At 36.4% G+C, this 25,605-nt stretch overlaps 1 pseudogene across 1 annotated transcript in view; it reads left to right on the top strand.

Moving 5' to 3' along the window:
• The first annotated feature begins 1,790 nt into the window (after nucleotides 1–1,790).
• Nucleotides 1,791–25,605, top strand: part of LOC306880685 (protein enabled homolog) — a 78,920-nt pseudogene continuing 55,105 nt past the window's right edge. Inside the window, exons 1-2 of the transcript in view lie at nucleotides 1,791–1,961; nucleotides 21,072–21,237. The product of the transcript in view is annotated as a protein enabled homolog (transcript). The remainder of the gene's footprint in view (nucleotides 1,962–21,071; nucleotides 21,238–25,605) is intronic.

Here is a 25,605-nt window from a genome sequence, read left to right as displayed (position 1 = left end):
CAGTAAAACCCAGTGGTGCCACCTGCAGTTGGTTGATTGTCACATTATTCAGAGCATTGGTTGCACTTGGTGAGATGTTTGGTAACATTTACAAGCACCAAGACAAAAACTGCACAGTGATCTTTACCTTCACGTTGTTGTAGCAACACCCCGTCACTAGCAAACAACTCCTTGCCACAGAGGGTTTTATTTGAGAATTCAGATCAAGCTCTGCCAGACTACATGCTTGAATCATTGTATTGCTCCTTAGTTCCTCAATGACAACATACAGGCCCTCGCTGTGGTTGCTACTAAGGGATTTCACCCAAGCTTTACTTGCTATGTGAAACGCCACAAAAACTCACAACAGATCCAAACTAGATGTGAGGGAACTGACTTTGGCTGTCCTTCCAAATGCTTCGACCAAATCCCAGATAGTCTGAGAACAGCAAAAGTTTTGTTCCCATTTCTTTCCAATCCCCTCCAAGTCTATCGGTCCCATCTCTTTTGATGGATGGATGGGGCCAAATCACCATAGAGACAGGTTCAACAAATGGCCAGGATTGAAAGGTTAGCTTGGAGAAAGATACAGGATTGTCTGTATTTTAAGGGGTCTATTTAATAGTGGCCCTCTCTTTGGATCCAGGCTCATTCAGACTTGCAGTTTGGTTTCGGTGGCCTGTGCGTTCTCTTTCGAGGATAGGATTTCACCGCAGAGCTCCTCTCCATGGTAACTTTAGAAAAACCTCTGCAGACTGAAGGACTAACCCCAGTTACGTCACTGTGGCATGTACTGAAGGCACTTACTTGTGAGGAAATAGACCTTAAGGGTTGAGGGTGGAATCTTTAGCCTCTTGTCCCTTACCACTTGGAACATTTGAAAGCGGAGTTGAATTGAGAATGCCTTTTTATATTTAAAGTTCCTGAATTTGAACAATAGATAAATCAATAGAAAGGATGGGCGGAATGATACGTACTAGAACAGACAGACTGAACGAGAGATAGAATGATAGATAATAGATGGACCAAACAATAGAGCAATAGATAGGAAGGATGGACAGAACAATATTGAAAGGATGGACAGAACAATAGATAGCAAGGACAGATGATAGAGAGAAAGAATGATAGATAGAATGGATGGAATGGCCAATAAATGGAACAAACAGATCGAATGATAGAATGAACGAACGACAGACAGACAGTCATACAGACAGACAGATATTGTATTTAATCAATTAACCTTTCTGAACCAGAGTGAAAGAACACTTATTTCTCAGAATACATTACTTTGTATTACATTTCAGTGAAGTGCTCTTTCTGTCAGTCCAATTGAACTTCCTGTGCAGTGTGGCGATTTAAATTCAAATTCCAACTTATAAGGAAGCCTATTCTTAATTTTGTGTGACTCTTGTTACAACAGGATCATTTCAGATATGTAATATGAACTCTAAAGGTCTTAAACTTGACCAAGAACTATTATTCAGCATTAATAGTGCATTCATTTCAAAGCCTGTGGTTTGCAGCCCTCTTGCGCCCTTCATGCAAGCATTACTTTTTAACTACCAGTCGTCATTCATGCTTGTTAGACTTAGTATATCATCCCATCTGGGTTTTATTTAATGGACAGTAAATGAATTGTCACTACTCTACTGTCCCAGTTGGGAAATGAATGAGACGTGGGGCGAAAGAGAAAAAAAAATATCAGTGAGCTCATGACATTCTTCAGTCAGCAGGTTTATTTTGGGGAGAGGGGGCATTCTTGAGGGGACTGCCCAGCCTGCCTGATTTAGCCCTGAGGGAGGGGTCCTAACAGTGAAGCTTGTTGCAGCCTTGTCTCTGAGTCCCACAGACTCATCAGGCGTCTGACAGATTTGAGGACACCTCAGACTCCGGAATCTTTGGAGGAAACTTTGGAGGAGAACAGGAGTAGGAAAACTCCTTGCGGGTGGAGGTTTGGAACACGCAGCAATGACACGTGATGTGTAAGTCTCCAAGAAAGTGGTCGGTTGAGGCCCTCAAGATCTAGTGGACATGTAGAGGGTTTATTGTATATGATTTCTGTATTGTGAACATATGGAAAAGTAATCATGCTTGATGTCTTTCCTGATAACTAATCTTGGTGTTCTCTGAAGTCCGAGTAAAAATAGAGACCATAAACTATACTCTCTGGCTTGTGCTGCTTAGGTTAGAACTTGAGGTAAAAGTGGCTTGAGGTTATCACAATAGCAAGTGAATATTAAATTAATCAACCTTATGTTAAAGTTAGGATGAACAGAGGGACCAACATAATTATTTTGAGCCCAGAGATGGGCATAGAGCACCAAAATAGAGAGTGCTTATCAATGTGTGCTAGTTACAGTAGCTCATACAGTAAGTACAGTGTTTATTTATATTTATTTATTTATTTATTTATTTGTTTGTTAGATTAGCAGCATTATTCATATTTTGCCAAATGAAAGCCATTGTAGCGCGGAACCTGGCTGACTGTTTGAATATTACAGACCTTTCTGACCAGATGTTGTGAGTAATGTGTTTGTCCTCGTGTAATAAATCAATGAATCGTAATACTCTTCATGGTGTGGTTTCTCCACACACAGCCAGCTGGGTTTTGATGTTTTTGCTGAACTGTACTCCTATGTTCAACAATAAACTAGCAACTCACCAGCATGTGCATGTATCCTTAACAGATGGGGAGTGATGTTTTTTTTTTTTTTTTTTTTCTCGTTGTCTATGTAAATTAGCTCAGCAGTATAGTCGGGGACAGGTTTTTCTGTCTATACAGTTCGAAAGAGTTTATTCAGTAGCACAGTATTGTGTGATTTATATGTTTCTCCTTGGCACATTTGCCTTTTTTCACTTGGGGTACTCAGACACTATTTTCTGTAAAGCTGCTTTAAAGCAGTTTGCATTGTGCAGATATAAATATAAAGCACTTTACAGCTACAACAGGCTTGTTTTCAGTTTGATATTTGACATCACCTGTCAAAGTGGTTTCTGTGAGAAGTCTCGCAGGTCTTACATTTACAAGTGTTTACAATTTCCCGATGCTGTTTGGTGTGTAATGTAGGTGCACCTTCATATTTTTCCCTTTTCTGTATAAACCTTTATACGGTTTTTACCTACAAATAAGCAAGATGTGTGTTCTTTTATAGCACTGACATTTGTCATTTATATATATATTATATATGCATATAAATATGTATATATTTTGTATACATTTCTATGTGCTTAAATGCTTCAGAATGATGCATGCTATTTTGGGGAGATTCTTTCTTGGATTTGTGATTTATTATAATGCATTCAGCTGCATTTATTTATATAGGCTAACAAGGGTCTAAATATAAAATCTGTAGGTTTACTGTATAATGCACTCTGTTATGATGCAGCAGGCGTCTGGCATGTGCAGTCATTATAGTTTTCAGAGCTGACTGAATTGATTTCTGAATAAGTCACCTGGAGCCGTATGTGTTTGTTTGGGATATTGATGCTCTGTATGGTTTGTGTGTCTGTGCTGCAGTAAATCATTAGCATTTCCTTGCTTGGTCTGTTCTACCCCTCGGCATTGCAGGCATCCCAGTGCAATCCTCTGTAAGGGAACTTCAGTTAACATCTCAGCACATGACCTTTTGCAGATGCCTTGACTCTGTACGTAAGGTGAAACCTTTGTGTTTGAGGAAGAACGAGTGAATTTGTTCAGTGCCGCATTACTTCCCTCCATTTGTTATTCTGAGGATGATGTGTGGTACTGATCTGGGGATTTTGCTGTCTGTCTGCTTCTGAGAGTGCAGAGAACACAAGAGCCCTGTGGCCTTCTGCTGTTCTTTTTCCACATTTGAAGGGTCTTCATTCCTCCATCGTTTTGAATTGAAAGTGGAAATTGTTAAACAAGAACTGGTTATTATTCAGAACCAGTTATACTTAAAAAACTGGATGCGAGCTGAAATCGAAACCAGGTTTGTTAAAAACTGTAAGACTCACACATTTAGTGAAATTACACACACTAAGCATACAAACTCAGCACACTGATGAATCAGTAAGACATCTTTGCTTAGTAGTGATCATACAGTATATGGTCGTCTGTTGGTCGTCTGTTGTAAGTGTTGGTATGAAGAAACTCTGCTGTCAGCACTTTTCTGAGCACTGTTTGGTCTAAGGGCGGATGAGTCGTATCCTCACTACTTGAGATGATTCATGATCTTTCTACTGCTAGGGCTATACTGTTGTTTGACTTCATTGAATATTAAGTTTAATATTATAATATTAATAAAATTTAAGGTCTTGTGTGAAGCAATCATGTCATCAGTCATCAATAAGCTGCAAGAATTAACGCTTGATGCCTATTGTAGCATTGCGTAAAAAAATTTTTTTCTTGTGACATTGAGATGGTTTGAGTGTTGTTTGATATCCTGCTTGGAGCCAGACCCTAATAGTCAGCCAGTCAGTCTGTCTATCTGTCTGTCGTTCTCCGCTGTCACATGTATTAGAATATAGACGCATGCTGGGAGGTTGTTGCTAGGGGCAGGATTTGCATTTCAGATTTGAGCAGCTCAAGATTTGGATCACAGTTAGAGGTGTTAAAATACATTGATTCATAGTTCATCTTCAAAAGGAAAAAAAAAACTTGACAATTAATGTGTGTGTCTGTGTGTGTATATGTATGTAGTCCTTGCCTTAGCATATATTTTACATCCCAAATAATGTAAAGTCGTGACGTATTGTCAAGTATGGTGACCCATACTCGAAATTGGTGCTCTGCGTTTAACCCATCCAAGTGCACACACACAGCAGTGAGTAGTGAACAAATGCACACACACACATACACACACACACACACCGTGAACACACACCCGGAGCAGTGGGCAGCCATGCTGCGGCGCCCGGGGAGCAATTGGGGGTTCGGTGCCTTGCTCAAGGGCACCTCAGTCGTGGTAATACACCCGTGCTCACATTTTCAGATAAAACTAACACATTATTTTGTATATTATTAAGTGTCCACTGTCCATATCTAAGTAATGACATTCTAGAAAGTGCAAACCTTCTGTACTCTTATCTGAGTAACCACTGTGACTTTCTATGGAGAAAGGAGGACACTCGTATAATGTCATATAGTACATATAGCCCAGACTGGTTCTATGGCTGTTTTACCACCACCTGCAGAGGCATAAGGCTTGAAACGGTGGTGCCAGGCCTCCTGTGGACATGTGGTTTATAAGCAGAGGTGTTGCATGCATCCTCCCATGCACCATGTGTTCCTCCGATGCCGGGCTCAAGGTTTCACACTCTCAGCCTGACCCGACTGCACCACCCACTCACGGGAACCTGGTGCTTCCAGGTGGCTCTCTCAGTGCCTGACAAGTCTGGGATGTTGCACGCCAACTGCAGTCTACGTGAGACTCCAAAGGTCTACATTTGCTGTTGAAGTCAGTAGCGTGTTGGCCTACTGCTCTGAGACGTAGTAGTAGCGAATTGATTCTTGCGCAATTGCGCTGATCTCTAAACATGAGAGCCTACTGTGACTGTGCTTGATTTGCATGTTTGCTTGAGTGCAATAACATTAACAGGTTTAAAAATAGTTGTGAGGTTCCATCAATGACATGGAAAATGAGTGAACATTTTCTGCTTTCAGCAACTGGTTTAATGGTGTTGCAGCAGTTTATTGTATTCTTAGTAGACTATATATGTAGTTGAGCAGTTGGCATTTTAGTCCATTACAGTTAAATACCATTTGTTTTATTATTATTTTTTTTTGGTAATTAATTTTTTTTATTAACATTTTATTTCAACACCACTGCAAATATTGTAGAATATAATAATGTACATTTTGTAATCGTAGTAGTAGTAGTAATAATAATAATAATAATAATAATAGTGGTAATACTTAGTAGTAATAAAAAACTAATTATATATATTTATTTATAATTATTTTTAAATAATGATTAAATAATTCAATTTTTATTTATTTATTTTAGTATTATATATTAGCATATTGGCTGTGGTATTGCATTTGGTATTGATTACTAAAAGTTTGATATCTTGACAGCCCTACTGAGAAACACTAAAGTGATATCGATTACTCTTGCTGTCAGCTCGTCCCTGTCAGTGATGGTTGATTTGGGTGGGTCCTTGACCGGCACAGTCCTCGTCAGCGCCTGAGTGATTAATTGCAGAGTTTACAGGCTGGACACTTGGAGTGTGACCATGCATTATGATCAGGCGTCTGTGCAGTTAATCCCACCCTCAAAAATTACAAGGCCCTTATTCTACACCTGACCTGTCACTCACATCCATCTGTTCCTGTGGAGACAGGCCAGACAATCGCAAACCACAGGATCTGTGCCATACACCAAACCACATGATCCCAGAGTGCATCTGTCACATGTTTCCCCAGTTTTATTTGACTGTTCAGGGGTCATGCATTAAAATGCGTTAATCATTTAATTGATTTGACTTCATTGCTCTGTTCAGCTCAGTGGTGCTGTTATAAGTCTAGTGTTGAGCTTTTCCCATTTGGGAATGGGGTAGCACACAGCAATTTTGTGCAGATTGATTGCTCATTTTATGGCCTCGAGCAGTTTGGACTAAGCTGAATTCAATGTTCTGGTCAAATCATTCCCTAGTTTTTGAAGGTTCACAACCTTACAAAATAGTTTGAATTTAAAGAGATGATATTGTACCACTGTAAATGTTTGATACCATGGTACTTTATATTAACAATACTGTCGTTCTCTACTGAGTATCTAAGGCCCAAAAACAGGATCTAACGCAAATATGTGAATGCAGATGTTTCTAGCTACATAAACACTGTTTTGTGTGTTGTCTTAAAAGGTATCAGATGGGGTGCGCTATATTTCATACTATATTTCAGTTTCCTCTTGTAGGTCAACTATTGTAATTGCAGAGCTAGTACTGGATGAAAAATCAATATGTATTGAAAAAAATAATAATTGATAAACTTTTGAGTAATATTTTTTTTATATTTGTGAACCTGGACCACAAAACCAGTCTTAAGTCGCTGGGGTATATTTGTAGCAATAGCCAAAAATACATTGTATGGGTCAAAATTATGGATTTTTCTTTTATCCCAAATCATTAGGACATTAAGTAAAGATCATGTTCCATGAAGATATTTTGAAATTTTGTAAATTTACTGTAAATGTAAACTTCATTTTTGATTAGTAATATACATTGCTAAGAACTTCATTTGGACAACTTTTTTTTTTCTTTATTAAATATTATATAATACAACAATTTCTTACATTTGGTGGTTACAAGCTGATATATGAGAGACAATAAATACAAAATAAAGCAAAGCAAATAATGATGACAAAAAAAGAGCTCTAAGTCGAAACATTACAGAAACTATGATGCACCAGCACAATCTGCAGATTTGCCCATCAAATTAATAAATGACAAAAAATGATATGACATGCTCAAAAAAAACATGCTCTTTCTTTTCCTTAATAAAACAAATCCTTTCCAAATGCAATATCTTTCCCAACTCCATGATCCACACATCAAACGTTGGCACTGCCTCAGACTTCCAATGTTGTAAAATCAGATGTTTTGCAAGTAACATGCTGAGGGCAACAGCTTGTACTTCATATTTGTCCAGCCCCGTTTCTGGTGCCACCACACCAAACAATGTCACAATAGGATCCGGCATAATAGTTCTGTTATATACCTCAGAAAGATGACCAAACGGCAGGTTCCAGAAATGATTGAGCTTGTGACATGTGAGGAACTGGTGGCTAAGTGTCCCTTCTGCAGCCGAACATTTTGGACACAAAGATGATGTCTCTGGAGTGAATTTCGACAACCTACTTTGGCAAAAATGAAGTCTGTGAACAACCTTAAATTGAATCAAACCCAAACGTGCATTTATCCATTTGGACGACTTTTAAAGGTGATTTTCTCAATATTTCGATTTTTTTTGCACCCTCAGATTCCAGATTTTCAAATAGTTACATCTCGGTCAAATATTGTCCTATCCTAACAAACCATACACCAATGGAAAGCTTATTTATTCAGCTTCCAGGTGCTGTATAAATCTCAATTTTGAAAAATTTACCCTTGTGACTGGTTTTGTGGTCCAGGGTCACATTTGTTCTACATCCAGACCGCGCAAGTCTCTAAAAACTCTGCTAAAACTGTTGTCGGACTCTAACATCTTAATGACAAAAAAGTTTGGTTTAACTTTAGATAGAGTTCAACCTCATGTTGTTCCAAACACGTAAGATTTTTTATGAAATCAGAGGGCTTTCTGAGCCTGCATAGACAGCAACATATAAAGTTAAGAAAGTTATTTTTGTTTATTTGCACACAAAAGTATCCTCGTAGCTTCCTAAAATTACGGTTGAACCACTGACATCACATGGACTAGTTTAACGATGCCCTTACTACCTTTCTGTGCCTTGACCGTGGTAGTACCCTTGATGTCTATGGAGGGTCAGAGAGCTCTCCGATTTCATCAGAAATATCTTAATTTGTGTTCCGAAGATGAACGAAGGTCTTACAGGTTTGGAATGACATGAGGGTGAGTAATTAATTTTCATTTATGGGTAAACTATCCCTTTAAAATTGATAGAACTGTATTAGTATTGTATAGTGAAGTATACATCTCATAATAATAATAATAATAATAATACAGTTAAAGTAAAAAACAATAAATAAAATGGAAAACACAGAATTCAGAAAAAAATTTAACTGATTTCATGATGTCTTAAATTAAAAATTGCTTTGTGGAGTTTATTAAATTATTCTTGAGGTCTAACAGTGTGGAATTCATTTCCTGGTGTGAAATATTGATTAATATCGATATTAAATATGATTTTTTTTTCAGCCATTTTGTTCAGCCCTAGGTAGTTTGAAAATAATGTTAGCCGGTCACATATGTCAATACTGTAACTTGCTTTAATTCCAACACATCTGTTTTAACGACACTAACTCTAGCGCCCCCTTCAGTACTGCGGTTTATTGCCGTCTAAGCACTCACATTTTACGTAAGTACTTAAAGTACGTTTGTGACCTGAGAGGTCACACAAGGCCAAAAATAAGAGTGTTCTCCTTTTCGATTACCCCAAGGCTACCTCTCAGTCATTAAATATTTAGCATTCTGTATATCATGTATTTGAAATGATGTTTACTTCATTCTGCACAGATGCCTGCATGCACATGCTGCTTCAAAACAAAGCTTAGCCAGCAAAGATAAATCACTATTGAAACGGAGCAGCACACAATAAAGAGAGGAGGGGTGGGGGTAGGAAAGACCAGAGCGAGGGAGAGAAAGAGAGAGAGGCAGGGCGGGAAAAAGCCTGCTCAGTTGAGCAGTATTAACACAGCGTAGCAATTTCATCTTCCCAAACGTGATCTCCTTTAACAACTGTGAGCGCTCAAATGCCTGTTGCCAGGTTACCGTCCAGCACTGTGAAAAGCGGGATTGTGTACGCGAGCAGCATGGAGAAGCGCCGCTGACTTGAGCCCATCTCTAAATAATGAATCGCCGATGCATTCAGAATAGGGGGAATGAATAGGCGTGTGTGATCAGGATCGAATCCGCAGCGTTGGAGCCGGGGGAAGCCATGCAGGTCCAGTCTGCAGCACAATGCAAGGTGTCCGGCTTCATACTGAATGAAAGATGCACCCTTTCTTCAAAAATGGAAGTCCACCGGTACGTACGCACAGGGGCTTCGTGGGTTTGTTTTCCTGATACGAGCAACTGTTGCATCTTTGATGTAGCTCAAAGATATCGTGGAAATGCATTGTTTAGGTTCACGTCGGTTTTGTGGGTTTAATAAAGCAATGCTCTATTGTAATTATGGAGGATGTGAGCTGCTTTAGGAAGTGTGCTGGAAAAGTTTTCAGTAAGATTAGTTTAATTTGCCCTAATAGCTCCCTGTGGAATGGATGGGAGATGCACAAATTGGCCTATAAAACCGGTGGCAGGCTACCAACATTTGTGCACTGCAAATTCACTCATCAAACATTGATGGCTGGTTTATCCCCAAACACAAATATTGCCCTACAGACCGCATCAAAGTTATTTTTTGTCCTCGTTTTACTGATAAGGGTTCTTAACCAATTTAAATTGGGTTTCTCACTTCCAATAAGTGCTTGAAAGTCTTGGGAGGGAAGGTGTTTCCCCATTTAGCTGCAATGAATGGGGTGTTTTTATAAACCATGCTGCCTCTCGCTGCCGTGTCCTAACAAGTGTCACTTATGACGTTCTTAAGGGGAACCTCCATGCATGCTAAAGGTTTGGTGTGAGAAGTCACTGTGTTCCGGGTGTGAATAGCAGCTCAGTGGAGGCAAAACAGGTCGCTGTCAACACTCACCTGCTACTTTGCTAAAAGTGAATTGCCTTGTGTATATAAACACAGTACAAACCTGGTTTTCAGAGAGCCTCGGGTCATTCTGATGGTGAGGTGTTGGTGGTAGTTTTTACTGGAATGAGAAGATTCTTTGAAATTCTTTGTTTAGCTGATGTTGATGTTTTGCAATACTGTGCTGAGTAAAACCTGTCATGCTGGACCTGTTTTATGAGCTGGGTCTGCTCATTCTTAAGATTTTTATTTTTGGTTAATGCTTTGGAAACATTCACTCCACTTTAAATGCGAACAAAAACAAGTGTATGTGCATAGTTTATGTATTTTTAGATATTGATTTAGTAGTAATAAAAAAATAGTAGTAGTAGTAATAACTATTATAACCTTTTAATTTAAATACATTCCTTAAATATGTAAACTTTATATACACACGTTTTTTTTAAAGAAAAAAAGATCATTTTGACCCATACAATGTATTTTTGGCTATTGCTACAGATATACCTGTGCAACTTGTGACTGGTTTTGTGGTCCAGGGTCACACATGGTTTCAGCAGGCAATGTTAGCTTGGTTTAACTTAAACTATTCAGTGATTCGATGAAATAAGGGTTTTGTGTTGTTGAACTTGTGGTTTCCATGATGCTCTTAAAGGTCACCATAATTATCGTCAGCTTGAGTTCAAATTGAAGATGGAAACCTAGTTAGAGTAAAAATACCTTATGATTAAAAAGAGGAAACTGATATTTCTAAGACTTCGTAAAGCTATCCTTCTGGCTTTACTATACAACCAATGAACATCTTGAATGTCCTACATGTCATACTGTGTGGATTATACCCGACACACTGCTTAGATAAAGATGACAGATGGGAGCTGTCAAAGGGAAAATGTATTTAGGATAGCAGTATTTTGCTGATGTTTTTATTGGCCAGTCAAACAAGGATGCCTGAAGGAAAAAGGCATACATTTGTGCTACAGTAGATATTGGTATGTTGTGAATCGGGTAGAACAGAGCTTTCTCTGAAGTGTTTTGCTGTCGAAAGTATTACAACCTCAGTTCAACATTCTCTGGCTTAAACATTCAAAACACAAATTTCCCACAATGACAAGGTCTACCTTTTTAATTGCAGAAAATTGCTTTGTGGTTTTCTCACTGTGTTTTAAGGGGAGGAAAGGTCATAATTCACTGAGAAATAAGACCGCATATAACCTAGCAACATTTCCTGATCTCTATATTCTCAGCAAAAATAAAAAATTTATCAGAAACATTATATAAGTCTACAATATAAATGTTATATTATTATAAATTAAATATTTAAAATTCTAAGATAAGTAAAGTATCATAATAAAATTATAACTATAAATACCATTTTAAAAATAAAATAATTAGTGCTGTGCAATTAATTGATTTCAGCCTCCAACAATTATGAAAATACAATAATCGAGATAAAACGATTATTGCACCCCATTCCACCCCCTCTCCAGCAGTTTGCTTTCACTCCTCCATAAAAGCCCATTTTCACGTATAAATCAGTTCATTTTGCAAAATGGGAAGAGCTTGAGTTATTAAAGTTGATTTAGATTTATTAATGTTTTTACAAGCGTGAAAGAGAACTTGTGCTGTTCCTCAGGAGGATATCTGTGCATGCACTCAGAGACGGAGCAGAGCACGGACATATAAAGTCATCTTTCAGCTGACCATATGCGCCAAAATGGTCAAATACACGCAAAAATGTGTCAAAATGCGGCGCTTGGTGATTATTCATGTAAACCCTCATCAGTTATGTAATAAATGAATGTAAACAAAGGAGAATGAAAATATATGTGTAACAGTAAATATAAAACTGTGTGCTTTATATTAATCAAACAACAAAAGTCAAAGACAAAATCACTCACTGCTCTTCACAGAAGGTCTTTTATAGCTTTAAAAAGAAACAAAGGAAGTTTAATTCTTCAAAGTAACAGCATTTTATTTTATTTCAGAAAATGTTTTTTTTTCTGCTCATTTTGTTGGAACATTTTCATTTCATTTAATCATTTAGCAGACGCTTTTATCCAAAGCGACTTACAAAATGAGGACAACTGAAGCAATCAATTGTAGTATTAAAACAACTAAAACTAAAAGCTTAAACTTTATAAATACTATATATACACATTTAAAAAAAATTAAGAAATTAAATAAAAATAACAAATGCATACAACAAAATGTAAAAACTTAACATTTAAATGAAAATTCAAAATATTAAAGAACAAAAGGTATAAGAGTATAATAATGATTCTATCATAACACTAAGCCGAACACCAAAAATTTAATTGTGACCGTCTGTATATTAAGTGTTTCATTATACACACACAGCAATTTTTTTCTAAATATTAAATTAGAATTTATAAGTTGTCATTTAAATTTTTATATATATATATATATATATATATATATATATATATATATATATATATATATATATATATATATATATATATATATATATATATATATATATAATATTATTATTATTTTTTATATATATTTATATATTTATTTCATAGAATAAATTTCACATTTTCGCTATAAAATATTATTTAATATATTTAATAATTATTTAATATAAAATATAATTTGTATATAAATTATAGATTGTATAAATTATATAAAAATACATAAATGAAAATCATCAATTCATATAGATTATTAATAATAGAATTAGTAAATAATGTAATACAAATAAAAAAATACTGTGACGTCCAGAAAAAAATATGGAGTCTCAATTGGTTTACTAAAATGAATGAAACATTTTTCTATATTTAATACATATTTGGCACATTCTTGTATCTGCTGGTGCTGACTTTTATTACTCAGCTTTCGTATTGCTCATTTTGTGTCCATACTCAAACATGTGTGAATTAAAACGGTATTAATACTGTCTGCTCGCATTGGATTCCGTCCTTTTTAAGTGTGTTCTTGTCCCCTTGCCAGTGGCTTAAAAGCAGACTCTTCTCACAAATAGCTGCCCATGCAGAGGATGTCACCAGAGCCGTTTATACAGTGATGATGTCTCCCATTGTCCTGCAAAGCATGGCATGAATGAATCTGCACTGGCATCCACTGAAACGGGTGTTCTGCGTGACTCATGGTTTGTGAGTGGAGTGTATTTTTAAGCCAGTTTTTGCAGTTTCTGCGGAGGAGGTGAGGTGTTGGCAGCTCAGGGACTCTCCATCTCAACTGTGGAAGGAAGCAGTTGCTGTCGTTAGCTGGAAAGGATCATAGTAAGGATGCCAAGGTGAACGCCGGGTTGAGAGTATTAACATCCATTTAGTATTTTTGGGATAGTCTTGGGATAGACCAGTTTAGTGTCTATTTAGTGCTGATCATGCGCTCAGAGCAAAACAAAAGGCAAGCGAAAGAGAAGCCTGAATGGCTCTGCCTTTTTTTTTCTTTTCTCATACAGAATCTTTTTTTCCCAGTATTATGTAGGAGCTACACATAAAACCCACCCACGTACACAGTGTTGCTAAGGTGATGGCTTTAATTCCTCAGTCTAAAAAAAGACCAAAAGAGAGCAAAAAAAAAACCACCAACGAGATTATTGTGACTTGTGAGGATGTCTCTCTCGACACTAGTGCGTGATCACTACGGAGTCGGAAATCTTTTGAATTGGCATGAAGATTGTATCATGGACAGTTCTGTGGAATACATAATGAAATATCCACCTCAAAATGGAGGAAATGAAATGCACTGGAAAACAGATACAAGTGCTGAATCAGTTGACATGCTGCTTTATATAATGAGTTCGACATCCTCCCCTTCCAAACGCCTCTTATATAGTCATACAGGAAGAGAAATATTCTGAATTCTTCGATTAGCCTGACTACTCCTCAAAAGTTTCAATTCATTCTTCTAATTAAAATAATCTGGTTCAGCTGTAAACTAAAATTTGTCATTTACTTAATTGTTGTTTACACATGAATGTTATTTTTACTCCATGGAACACAATGACAGTTTTGACAAATATTCAGTGTGAATGTTAAAAATACAAAATAATTAAATAAAGCCACCAAAAACTCAAACTTCTGAGGCCTTATGACAGCTTTGTATAAGGAGATTATTTCAAGGAATTATCTCCTTATACAAAGCTGTCATAAGGCCTCAGAAGTTTGAGTTTTTGGTGGCTTTATTTAATTATTTTGTATTTTTTGGACTTTGGAAAATAGCTTAATAAAACATAATGGGGTTGGAAACAACATGAGGGTAAAGAAATTATGACTTTTATTTTTGATTGTACTATTCCTTTAAATCTCAGATAGCCATCTGCCAACTATATACAGTGTTGTTCAAACGTTTGTTGTTTTTAATATTATTTTAAAAACCTATATAGAAATTATACTTTTATCCTCTATTAAATTGATAAAAAGTGACCATACAAAAATAAATACATTTCAAATAAATGTTCTTTCTAAGTTTATTCATTAAAGATTCTGAAAAAATAAAAAAAAATATAACTTTCCACAAAATATTAAGCTGCACAGCTATTTTCAACATTGATAATAATAATGTCTTGAGCACCAAATCAGCATAATAGAATGTTTCATGAAGAATCATGTAACGGAAGACTACAGTAATGGCTGTGCCAGGTAATGTCACGCCTTGCCAGGTTCATCATGATCTCATTTTGTAGACGGTGATCAGGGTTTCAGTTATTTGTTACTGTATGCTGATTTCACCTTGTGGCTGTGAGACGGTATGCTTCTCACAGTGGGAGTCGGAGCCTATTTCCAGCTCCCTGCAATGCCTACACCATGCCGTGGACCCTCGAGCTCCCTGTGAGCAGTCAGCTCTCAGCCTGAGCCATCTCTGTTACAGGAGTATGGTTTAAAATAGCTCCTGTCTGCTCTTTCTCACGCACCTGTGGCTAGATGAGTAGGTAAAGCACAGCAGAAGTGTTATTATAGGAGTCTGTGGCCCTCTTAGTGATTTGTAGAATCGCTCAAGTGGAGACATTGAATTTTTATACTTTGTTGCCATTGATTATTTGGTTCGTTTTGCTGTTATTTATTTTTTGATTAATTGTTGACGTGCTTTCTCGTATCTCAGCTTTAATAAGCAGAGGTAAATACAAGTAAATCATGTACTAATAGTATCCTTGAACATATATTGGCCCAACCAAAGGCATGTGTTTAAGTGGGAGTATCTTTTTAACCGACTAACGACAGATAAGGATGGGTATCTATACAGATTTCCCACTTTTATTAAATTCTGACTTGCAAACTCTTGATTTGGTTCCATTCCAGTTTACATTGGACTTGATTCTGGTTTATTTCAGTCTGATTCAAATCCAAATAGTCTTTTTGGATGTACTATATCTGCCACGTTGTCATTGTCATGTGACCTGCCAGCATCATTTGTAACTTAATTTTGTCATTCTCAACTCCTCCATGTAGCTTCATGGGATAGTAAATTGTCCATTGAATGGTCACTCCAGAATCTCAACGGGAGTAAGAGATCATCCTGGAACTTTTGGCTTTCTGTTTGGAGAATTTGCAGAAATTTTGTGCTGCTTTTTTGATTCACTAAAAGAATAATTTCATAAGAGTTCTTTGTTTGTGTATCTGACTACTTGCCCAGGTCCAGTGAGTAGTTTATACCAGAGAGGGTATTTAATGGGCTTCTTTCGTCACATGGCCTGGGGCATTGCATTTCTAGCCTTACTTTTGAAACACCACATTGCTCTCCATGAAAAAACCTTTGTTTCTCACTGAATTGACTCACTGACCCAAATGACTTATGCTCTTCACTACCTTGGCAAACATGGTTTCAAAGACTAACTTGTATCCCTTGTTTGTGGGCTTCTGTTTCTTTTGCAGCATTGTCTATGCAATTTTAGAGGGCACATTTCCCAGCAGTTCAACCTTGAAGATTTCCAGCATGTTCTATGATGCTTTTGTTCTTCAAGATCTGTATCAGTGTTCCTTCATTGTGTGAAACATATTGTGGTTTTCTCTGTTGGGTTATATTTTGATACTGTCATATTAAAGTGGTAACTATGACTGAGACTTTGTCTCACTGTTTGTCTGCATTTCATTCTTTTTTTGATATTCTTTGTGCAAGATCTCAAAAACACCTCAAATCCCTTGGCTTCTGAGCAGGATAGCTGTAGATCTCTGGACCTGAGGCCAATGAGTCCACTTTACTTGTAAGGAGCTTTGATTTCTTGTTTGCTAGAGTCTCAGTGGATTTGTGATGTGGCTTAGAGATGGCAGCTTGTTGAGTTATAGTGTTAGACAATTTAAGCTGTGTAAACAAACTAAGTGTTAAAGTGTGAGCTTGTCGGAGTTGGCCTTCGTGACATGCATGATTCATGTCAAACCTTCAGGGCTAGTTCATAATGCGCCAACACAAATATCAAGATCCATGTATAATTCACAGATAGCCTACTGCGTAATTTGATGCGTAATTTGAAATTGCTAAATGGATGATTTTATTTTAAAATCAGTTTTTACGAGATTTCTGAATGCCGATTATTGCCAGACAAAGTCATGTTTTATACAAATTTTACTTAAATTAATACACACACATATATATTAGTATGCAGCAACAATATAGATTAAACAACTAAATTCATTTGTATAAAATAAAAACCGCATTAAAATTATGATATTCACAATGTTGCATAATTTATTTTGGCAGCATCACTGTCAGCATGTAGATTCTGCGTTCTTGTTTATATATGCTTAACGCCATTATCACACATGCTGCAACAAGCATCCCTTCATCTTAACTTGTTTAGTTTATTTGTGAATGAGTGCGTTACATGGCCAGAGACAATGGAGCTGTCATCGAGGACGTTACTTTGAGCTGTGTAGAAGGTTGATGATTATTTCTCCTGATGTTGTGGGCGCTGGGTTGCATAATCAGATCTTGGTTTACCATGCTCTTCCCCAGAGCATTTTGCAGGCAGCGCTTGCTCTCACTGCAGCCTCAGCACGAAGCTCTCTGATGTCGTATTTTTTATCTATTGAGATTTTAAAGCGATGAAGGAATGAAAATGTTTCCTGATTGCATTGCTGCTGTGCTTTGGATGTTTTTTTTTATATCAGAGGGTTTTTGATCACACTTTGTCATAATGCTTGTTTACAGTCAAATTAATTCCTTTAAGCATTAACCAAACAGTTTTTCAGTTCATCTTTGATTCAAATGTCAAACACTTGATGTGCAACAGTGATTCAGACAATTGTTTGGCAATTAATATTAATATAATAATTACCATTGTTCACGTCAGCTTTGTAGACAAATGTAAGGTTTGAAAAAGATTATTATTATTTTTTTTACTTGGCGTTAATAATAATTATACACGCACCAGTAGTTTAGTTTGTTTAAACTGCATTTTTATTTGCGTCTAATTTCAGCCCAGCTGAGCTGTTTATTTTGACAAATTCCCTAAATGGCTTATTAATCCTACGATTAATGAGAAAATGCAATTGCACAGCTGTCATAATTTGGGTATGTGCGTTATTCCATCAAGTGAAGTTTTTCTTTCATCACAGACCCTCTTGTGCTGGTCTCCCTCTGTCCTTTTGAATTTATTTGCACCTCTGAAATGAAACTGAGGGGATACATTGTTTTTTTTGAAGGTTACCAAGATGTTTTATTGCCAAATCAGAACAACTACAGATACATCTCAAAAAATTGAATATTGTGAAAAAATTCATTTTTTCTTGTAACTTATTTCAAAAAGTGAAACTTTTATATATTTTAGATTCATTACATGTAAAGTAAAACATTTAAAATGTTTTTTTTTGTTTTTTTTTTAATTTTGATGATTGGAGCTTACAGCTCATGAAAGTCAAAAATCAGTATATCAAAATATTAGAATATTTACATTTGAGTTTCAATTAATGACCATCCCTACAGTATAAATTCCGGGTATGGCTTGTTCTTTGAAACCACAATAATGGGGAAGACTGCTGACTTGGCAATAGTCCAGAAGACGAACATTAACGCCCTCCACAAAGAGAGTAAAGTCACAGAGGGTCATTACTGAAAGGTGTGGCTGTTTACAGAGTGCTGTATCAAAGCATATTAAATGCAAAGTTGACTTGAAGGAAGAATTTGGGTAGGAAAAGGTGCACAAGCAACAGGGATGATTGCTAGCTTGAGAATACTGTCAAGCAAAGCTGATTCAAACACTTGTGAGAGCTTCACAGGGAGTGGACTGAAGCTGGAGTCAGTGCATCAAGAGTCACCACGCTCAGACGTCTTCAGGAAAAGGGTTACGAAGCCACTTCAGAACCAGAGACAACGTCAGAAGAGTCTTACCTGGGCTGTGGAGAAAAAGAACTGGACTGTTGCTCAGTGGTCCAAAGTCCTCTTTTCAGATGAAAGTAAATTTTGCATTTCATTTGGAAATCAAGGTCCCAGCGTCTGGAGGAAGAGTGGAGACTGGAGAGGCACAGAATCCATGTTGCTTGAAGTCCAGTGTGAAGTTTCCACAGTCAGTGATGATTTGGGCTGCCGTGACGTCTGCTGGTGTTGGTCCACTGTTTTTTCTGAAGTCCACAGTCAACGCAGTCATCTACCAGGACATTTTAGAGAACTTCATGCTTCCTTCTGCTGACAAGCTTTATGGAGATGCTGATTTCATTTTCCAGCAGGACTTGGCACCTGCCCACACTGCCAAAGGTACCAAAATCTGGTTCAATGACCATGGTGTTACTGTGCTTGATTGGCCAGCAAACTCGCCTGACCTGAACCCCATAGAGAATCTGTGGGGTATTGTCAAGAGGAAGATGAGAGACACCAGACCCAACAATGCAGATGACCTGAAGGCCGCTATCAAAGCAACCTGGGCTTCCATTACACCTGAGCAGTGCCACAGGCTGATTGCCTCCATGCCACGCCGCATTGATGCAGTAATTCATGCAAAAGGAGGCACAACCAAGTATTGAGTGCATAGAAATGAACATACTTTTCAGAAGCCTGACATTTCTGTTTAAAATGTACTTTTTTTTTATTGAGCTTATGTAATATTCTAATTTTCTGAGACACTGAATTTTGGGTTTTCATTATCTGTAAGCCATAATCATCAAAATTTCAAAAAATAAAGGCTTGAAATATTTCACTCTGTGTAATGAATCTATATAATATATGGATTTCACTTTCTGAAATGAGTGACACAAAATATTGACCTTTTTCACGATATTCACATTTTTTGAGATATACCTGTATATAAACACGAATGGTGGACTGTCTGTAGACGGGCTGTGAGACTGAAATCTTCAGTTCTCCAGGCCTGCTGAAGTGTCAGTTTGAATTTAGTTTACAAGAGTTATTTTAGTATATTTTATTTTGATTGGATCATTAATTGTTTAAAATTAAAACATTTAATAGTTAAATTAATTTTTTTTTTAAATGAAATGAGATTGGGGTTGGTGAGTCCTTTTGTTTCTATGCAAGAACTGTTTGGGGATGTAAATGTTTTCTGTTTGAGAATTGTTGATAGTTTTTTTTTTTTTTTTTTGGATGTGTCATAACTCTCTCCCCTTGGCCAGTTGTCCTGTGTAAGCCATTAGCTCTCTGACTGCATGCCATCAATTACACTGTAATATGACATAAAGCACCGGAGAGCCCTCTTGGCCCACTCCTGCATGCCTGTTCCTTAATTAAAGTGCAGGGATTGGTCTCAGTGGACAATCCTGTTAGATTAGCCCTTATCTGCTGGGTGGATGATCCCGGGAACTCATCTCAGTCCTCAGATTGATTTCAGGGAAAAGCAAAACAAAACACAGGATAGTCTGTCAGTGTATATTCGGGATTGCTTGACCATGATTATTATTTTGTATGGGAATATTTAGTGACACCAATTTTATGTGAGAATTTATGTTAGTGTAAATCAAGTAGTAGGGACATTGGTGCTAGTTTTACAGCGTTTCAAACAGAAAGACCAGAAACTACTTGGTGTAAAGAAGCCAAGCAACCGAGAAAACGCAGCTGGTCGTAAGCTATGACATAAATTCAAGCTTTCATTTCTTTGTCTTGTTTTCTTTTTCGCAAAATATAGAAGTGGCACAGGTTCATTACAACTAGAACAGATTTATTGAATGAAATATGGCCAAAACATTGTCAAGGTTCCTAAAGGAGGGAGATTTCTAGGAGCACAACCAGAAGCATTTTTTCACAAGGTCAAAGCACTTTTTCCACTCTTTCTCGTTTTCTCGCTTTTGCCTTTTTCCTCTTGCGTTAAGTGTTGCTTCCATGTGATCACGTGACAATGGAAGAATATGTTAGCGCCTTTCGGTGGCTCTCTTCCTATTCTATTAACGCAGTGGGAGGTTGGAAGTCATTGTAAATAATTTAGTGTCATAGTTGCTCTATAGTGTAATGTGAGCACAGAGACAGGGAAAATGATTTCCAGTTTTTACATTTAATGGGTGACTGCTTAATGAAAGCATGACCTATAAAGGTCTACTGTACTTGAGTGCCAATGCAGGATCGTATGATGAATGGTTACTTCTCTGTGGTTTAAAGCTTTGTGATTTGGAAGAACGGTTAACTACTGCAATTATTAACAAAATGTCTTCTCGTTGAATTTAATGCACTGATTCCCATATTTATTGTCATTTTAGACCAGAGACAAGGAGGAAATAGAACAACTTTTTTTTTTAAATTGCATTGAATTTTTTGAGTTTTATTGAATGAGTGTTTTAGCCATTGAAGATTGTTCAAGGCAAATTTGTTTTCCTTTATCCATTAATGCATATGTCTGTCTGTCTGTCTTTTCAGTGAGCAGAGTATCTGTCAGGCGCGGGCTGCTGTCATGGTATATGACGACGCCAATAAGAAGTGGGTTCCGGCTGGTGGATCCACAGGATTTAGTCGAGTCCACATCTATCACCACACTGGCAACAACGCCTTCAGAGTCGTGGGCCGTAAAATTCAGGACCACCAGGTAAGAGAAAGGGGAGCTGGGGTGTCAACGAGTGGGAAACTATTAATTAGCATGATGGATTGACAAAGAAATTCTCTACTCAAGTTTCCACACTTATTACAGGAAAAGAGGTCAATATTTACCCTTAGCTTTACACTCCAAAAAAACAAATCCAGGTTACCTATTACTACAACTAATATGCGTGGTTCCAAGTTAAATATTTTCTTTAGAAAGTTGCAAATTATATTTTGATAAGGTCTGTTGAAATAATAATATCGATCACTACATTAACGTGATACTGTGTGTAATTTAAACACATTTCTGGATTAATTGATTTAAAAGAAAAACAAATTGTTAAGCTACATTGATCATATGAGGAATGACTGTGCTAATGCTGTTGACAAGTAATATCTTACTTCATTAAATTCACATGCTTAATAGTTTACATTTTTGCATATGCTGTGCTAGCTGATTATTTGAAATGAAGTAGATTCGTTTTTTTTTTGTTTTTTTTCAGGGCCACCACACAATTATGTTGACATTAGTTGGAATAACTTTTTATTTATTTATTTGAGTAATTATTGAGTAATCAAATTGTTTAATTTCATTACAAACTGTCATAACTCAAAAAAGATTGATGCAAACTGTCGCATTTTTGTTTTTAGAGTGTATTAGTTTTTAAATATTTACTTGCTTATAAATTTAATTTATACCAAATTTATTAAATATTTTTTTGTCAACATTTTAAATCACTTAGGCTTTTAGAATGCATTGTGGCATATTTACTGCTTTTTAATGTGGACTTTCACAATTTTAAAATAGGATTGCTCTGGAGAAAAAACAAAAAGGAAATGAATTGGGCCTTCATTTTACCTTTTCATTTGATCTGCAGTAAGGTATGTGATGCTGTAATTTTATTGTGAATATTGGCAGAGATAGGTGCTGTTAGACATGACATCTTTTAGAATCGAGTCAGATATTGAGTGCCGTAAAGGCAGTCCACAATCCAGTGGGTTTAACTGAGAAGCTGTCTGCTTGGCCTCGTTGGCCTCTCCTGCAGAGAGGGGTCTGGTTTCACGGCAGTGCTTTGATGACCCATGACACAGAACACGGGAGGTTTGAGTGGCTCACAGATCAGCACAGCATGCTTTAAACAGAATAACATCTCATGAGAAATGCTGTTCTTGTTGTGATTACAAGAATGTTATGCTTGGCTACATTTTGTAAAATGCCGTTCATCTTTCCTTTTAGTGGTTCATTGTGGGGTTTCAAGAAAGAGATCACAAACTAAAAATCGTCACCATGTACTCTGCATGAAATTTTTCTTGAGCATTTTTATTTTCTTTTGTTTTTGTGAAATAAAAGGAGGAATGTACAGACTACTTTTTTTCATCATGATGAAAGTGAATGAGGATTCTTCAAAATGTAAGTGGTCCATATAATTCATGCCCTATATTAATCTGTCTGTTGCTCAGACAAAGCCATCATATGACTTCAGGAGACCTGAAATATAGTGTCTAGTCAAAACGATGAAACTCTCTTCAAGAGCGCTCAATAACAGATTTAAAACTGTTAAAAGAAAAGGCTCAAACTATTGCACAGATATAATACACTACGCATCAATATCTCTTTCCTTTGTGCTTTGAACTTCTCTATGCAGGAGAGCTGCGCGCTGTGACTCCTTGCTGCTTCAAGCGCATCATTCTTCGCACGGGATGCGCATAAGCGCTTTGTGTCTGTCCTATCCTATGATAGGACAGAAAGAGAAAGGCAATTAATAATCTAATGTATAGCACAGTAATGGAGGCAGCAACATATGATAGAAATATCTTTTAATTGTATAGTTTATATTTATTATATATAAATACATTTACTTGTTTTCATTAATGTATTTTACAACAACACAAAGAGCAATGTGTAACATTTTACCGGATTTAGTCCTACACTTATTCACTTTTATTTGTTCCCCTCTAAATAGTTATTTCACTAAATGTTTAGATTTTATAAAATTGTGCACTCATGATTTTTCTAGAATAACTTTTGCTGCTAAATTATCCACTTACCTAGTTTATAATATAATTTTTTTGTCAAATATTATGATTATATATTTTTTCATTAAAATGAAGATATATTTAGTAGATTGTGTTTAACACACACAAGAGTGATGATCAGGTCAACACACAGAGGTATAGAAATGGATGATCGGATCAGAATTGGCCGATACTCTGGATCGGATATGAAAAAAATGGTATCGTTGCCCTATTCAGGATTTGGGAATGTTGTTTTACTCCGTCAGAGTAACTTTGACCTTAGCAAGTGATTTGAATAGCAGAAATGCCTCTTATATTTCTTGCTAGATCAAGAACCCAATCTATGTATTGACCTGAGTCTGAATATCTAAAGATTTATGGGTCAAACAGAAATTTAGTGTTGGAAACAGGTCATCAAAACATTAAAAATCCCATTTTGTTCTTAACCAAATCCACAAATCACTTTTCCTCCCTACTTATGCGCTTGCTGCATCTTTCTGATGCTGTATTAATACTGAATTAAGTGTGAACTGTCTAGCTACTGCATTAAGTGGAAAGGGTAGCAAATTTCTTAAAATCTCATGATTTATGTGCTGTTCAAGTACACTTTGTGGTTAGGACGTGCCATTTGCTGAGATTAATTATAACCCTGGTCACATTTGAATGGTATTAACATATGTTAAATAAAACCGCCATGTTTGTGTTCAGGAAACATGGTGTGGCAGTAAAAAATTCTGCCCTAACAAAAAATGGCTGTACTTATATTGATGTATTAAAAAGCTCATGAGGTTGCTGAAATGTCTACTTTAGAGTTTCTGCAAAATGTGCATGCACACATGAGAAGTATGTGCTGCTTCAGCAACCTTTTAACCTTTCCTCGTTTTATGTGTATTTTGGGAACTCCTGTATGTGGTGGGAGAGACTTCATTAACTGCCCCTAAACTTTAAAACAGGAACCTCCTTTTAATGTTGAATATTGCTTGTAATGCATTTTTGTTGCCAACAAACTAATTAAATGTATTATCTCTTTGTTCACATTATGAATACCGTCTGGTGGAATGGATAAAATAACTTTTCCATGAGTCATATTAATGTGTGATTTGATTTTAAGATAAAAAAAAAAAAACTTTGTAACGTTGTAATTTGTTCTTTTTAAATGACTCTTGAATCAAAATCAGACCCTGTTTTATTCACTGGTTTATATTTCTGTATGTACAATTAAGGAAGTTTTATATGCAGTGAACTACTAAATATGACCCTTCCATAAGCTTCTGACTGGTGATTTGGTTGATTTAGTACAAGTAAGGTATAAAGAAAAAAAAAAATGAAAACCTCAGACTGCAGTCTCATGCGTTATATAGGTGCAGTAAAAACATAAAATACAGAATAAACAAGGAACTATGTTTGACTATGAACTATGAACGATGTTTATATTTAATAGTTTGAAAATATAGACTTCTGTGGATTATGCATTTCCTATTTTACTTGTTTTTACAAACAAGCATGCCACAGATGTGGTCAATAGAGCTTAACTTGTATATTATTTATATTCCTTTAAAGTGATGATTCTTTTTTTCTGTTTTTCCCCACTGCCCATAATATGTCAAGGTTCTATGCATCAAAAACAACCTCTTTGCATTTGAAATGAGTAACAGTGGATGCTTATGAAACTATTAATTGGATCTGTTTTATCATTTTGATTATGCTTTCATTTTCATGCTCTGTATAGTTGCTGCTGCCCCGTCCTTGCAAAGTCTGCTTTATATTTCCTGACATCATCAAGGACTTATTTGTATGCTGTATCCTGATATAACCAAGTCCATTATATCCATGTTAATAGGCAGCCTATCAATCTCTCTATGACGGTTACTCCGTGAAGGCCATGTTAGTGTTTGTCTTTAAACAGCACATATGTGACCCTGGACCACAAAACCAGTCTTAAGTCGCTTGGGCATATTTATAGCAATAGCCAAAAATACATTGTATGGGTCAAAATTATAGATTTTTCTTTTATGCCAAAAATCATTAGAACATTAAGTAAAGATCATGTTCGGTGAAGATATTCTGTAAATTTCTTACAGTAAATATATCAAAACTTAATTTTTGATCAGTAATATGCATGGCTAAGAACTACATTTGGACAACTTTAAAGGTGATTTTCTCCAGTATTTAGATTTTTTGCACCCTCAGATTCCAGATTTTCAAAAAGCTGCATCTCGGCCAAATATTGTCCAATCCTCACAAACTATACATCACTGGAAAGTTTGCTTATTCAGCTTTCAGATGGAAAATGGAGCCTTATGACTGGTTTTGTAGTCTATTGTCACACATGAAGTGTTCAGCTGGATTGTTACGGAGT

This window comes from Barbus barbus (genome assembly GCF_936440315.1).
Source record: "Barbus barbus genome assembly, chromosome: 14".
NCBI lineage: Eukaryota > Metazoa > Chordata > Actinopteri > Cypriniformes > Cyprinidae > Barbus > Barbus barbus.
This window is presented reverse-complemented; position numbering and strand designations above follow the sequence as displayed.